The 2958-nt window shown below is 43.2% G+C and overlaps 1 pseudogene; it reads right to left on the reverse strand.

Moving 5' to 3' along the window:
* Positions 1–656: 656 nt before the first annotated feature.
* LOC128238098 (uncharacterized) lies at positions 657–1913 on the reverse strand (annotated as a pseudogene).
* Between the last annotated feature and the right edge of the window lie 1045 nt (positions 1914–2958).

Here is a 2958-nt window from a genome sequence, read left to right on the forward strand (position 1 = left end):
TAAAGGACCCGAGAGCTGGTGGTTATGGTGGCACTGTTGTAAGTACTAAGTAAGCTAGGGTTTGACACCGCGGGTACCGGATGTTTCGTCACCTTACCATTTCGTCTACCTTATTTTATAGTACAAAATGGGTAGTTGTTTCGTCAACATATTTTTACAGTTCGTCAACCTTATTATAAGTAGCAATTAATGCAACTATTATGTCCAATTTATTAGGTGTGAGCAAACACCAATTTAGGAAGAAAGGAATAATTTAGTAGACTAGATCATTTTATTGAATATTTTACCTTCTGATGTGTATGTTGACATGCGTAGTGTGTGAAATCGTTTATTACTCAAAACCGTGTTTTTGCATATTTTTTATTTAAAATAGCATTGTTAATAAGTGAAGAAATCTTGGTGTTTACTATTTAATAAATATAAACAGGATAGCATATTTTTAACTCAACAATCTTAAAGTTAAAAAGTTAACAGTTATTTATGCAACTTTAATAAACACAATATTTGACACATCATTTACACAACAATCTCAATATATTTATTTATGTGACATACATGACTATGCATTTTACACTTAGTCAGATTATGAAATTCATGGGCATATATGGGACAAAGTCAATAATGAAAAATAAATGGACATGAGTTAGATTCTGATTTTAATTTGTCATGTCACCGTCGTGTACGTCGTCTGAAGGAGTCGTTGGTCCCAGTCCCGCAATGTTGCTGATCGTCCGAAGTAGTTGGACGATGGTGGTGAGCTCGTCCTCCTCATAGTGGTCCCAGGCGTCGAAGAGTCGTCCATGAATTGAAGCATACTTCTTACGTTGGATGCGGGTCAGCAGATGTTCGCTGAAAACTTCTCGGATTGCCTGCCATGTGGCGGCCTCGAAGTCCAGCATGAACCACTCCACCAAGGGCTGGCCTATGTGTCGTAGCAGACTTCTCAGCACCTCTATGTAGTCGTGTTTAGTTCTTCGTGACATCAGTACGTAGACAAGTGGGACCTGCTTTGTGTCCTCACCCTTCTTTACAAAGCAGTGGATGGTGGCGAGCTGATAAAACGGATGTTTCACCAGCTTGAAGGTCTCCTAGACTGTCGGAGGTGGTGTAGCTGCTGCTGCGTCGCGAAGATGATATGGCTCTGACCGTCGACCCGTATATCGTCAAGGATAAACTCCTCGCCGATGAATTCCCGCTCCAACTGGAATTCAAGGTCAGCTGGATCATCTGGGCGTTGCCGTCTGTGATGGTTTGCCGCTCGCGCCAAGTTTCCAGGCTTTGGTAGGCTGAAGTCATCTGGTGTCGTCATCTGCTTCATAACTCGCTCGACGATATTTGCTGCGGACTCGAAGACACGCTCCCTAGCCGCTTCCTTCACTTTCGTAGATATCTTTATCTTCTTGGCGGCACCGGGATCGGCCGGATGGACATGACCGACGATGCTTGGAGTGAACATATCGCCATAATTGCTTGACGCTTGCGGGGCAAGTCATCTTCTTGCTTCTTATACTGCACGTCCAGTAAGTGCGACCACCCTTGTTACGGCGAGCTGTGTATGTGTATCCGGCACTACTGACGAGCTTCCGGCCACCTCGCTTGCTGCCACCCTCTACGACCTCGAAAGTCACCGGTAAATCAGTGGGAACCTCTTTGTCTAGGGGCCTGTCCGGTAGCTACTCATCTAGTGGATGATGGGGTCGATCGAAGCTCCTGTTCGAGATGTCAAACGTCCGATCTTCCAGGATTCCATCAACGGCGTTGGTGCTGATGGTGTCGCCGGCTACTTCGTCGGCGGCGACTACTGTGTTGGCTTCGTCATCTGCTCCTTCTTCGGCTACTTCGTCAGCGTCATCGTCTGCTACTTCGTCGGCTGCTCTGATGTCAAACGTTGTAGACAGCAGGCGTATCGGCATGCCAGATTTAGCTCATTTTTTACCATCAGTTGGTACTGCTGCGCAGATACCCCTGAATTGCATTTACGATGTTGCCAACGTTCACACACGTCGCAAGAGATCGCATGCATGCGAGCAGTTACTATTTTAGAGCAATGTACGCAGTTGGTTATAGAGGCCATGATTGGTGACAAAACAAGATCGAACATTGCTTTTAAGCAATCTGACTTATTGACATCCATCACTAAGATGGCAAACTGATAGAAACGTACAAACACACGCCGATGTCTCATTAGCACTATCACATTAAAACCCACACACACGCTGACACGTGCGGTTAATTGGGTCATCAACTGTTTAATCTAATTGGTTTTGCATAAATGTGTGAAATAGTTCTAAACAATTAAGTTGACGAAACCGCTAATAGGTGTGACGAAACATCTTGGCAATTTACTATATAGAACAAGTGTGACGAACTGGAGAGTTGACGAAACCTCCGTAATTCGACACCGCTACACGGTATCGGTACTATACTGATTAATTTCTACAAATTTCAGCCATAGTCAGATACTGTCATCGTCCGTACACTGAGAATTGTTTTGCATTCTAGGAATTATTTTTAAAATTTGTTTTTGGACGATACTAAAGTAAACCTTTAGACGAAAATTGTGCCAAGTGTGGGGCTCAAACCCATGACTGGTGGGTCATAAGTAAGGCCTCTAACCTGACCAGCCGTCTGGTAGTTACCCACACACACTACACTATAAATCAAGAATTGTAAAAAAACATTTTTATTAAACTCTATATCATATTTTGTCCAAACGCATATATGTCAAAGAAAACAGTGTTTACCTTTGACATAAAGTCACTCGGTTTCGTGAACCATAGGAAATATTGCAACTGAGCGAGAAAGTGTCAGTCAGTCAGACCAGCAGTGCTATAGAACTCAATCCCAGATCATAATATAAAACTTATATGCGTAAATTTTGCTCAGTTTGAAAATATAATGCTGTCATGGAATGGTAAGGAATGAGGATGGCAAGGTCAGGCGTCAATAGATTTGATT

The sequence above is a fragment of the Mya arenaria genome, chromosome 6 (genome assembly GCF_026914265.1).
Source record: "Mya arenaria isolate MELC-2E11 chromosome 6, ASM2691426v1".
Lineage (NCBI taxonomy): Eukaryota > Metazoa > Mollusca > Bivalvia > Myida > Myidae > Mya > Mya arenaria.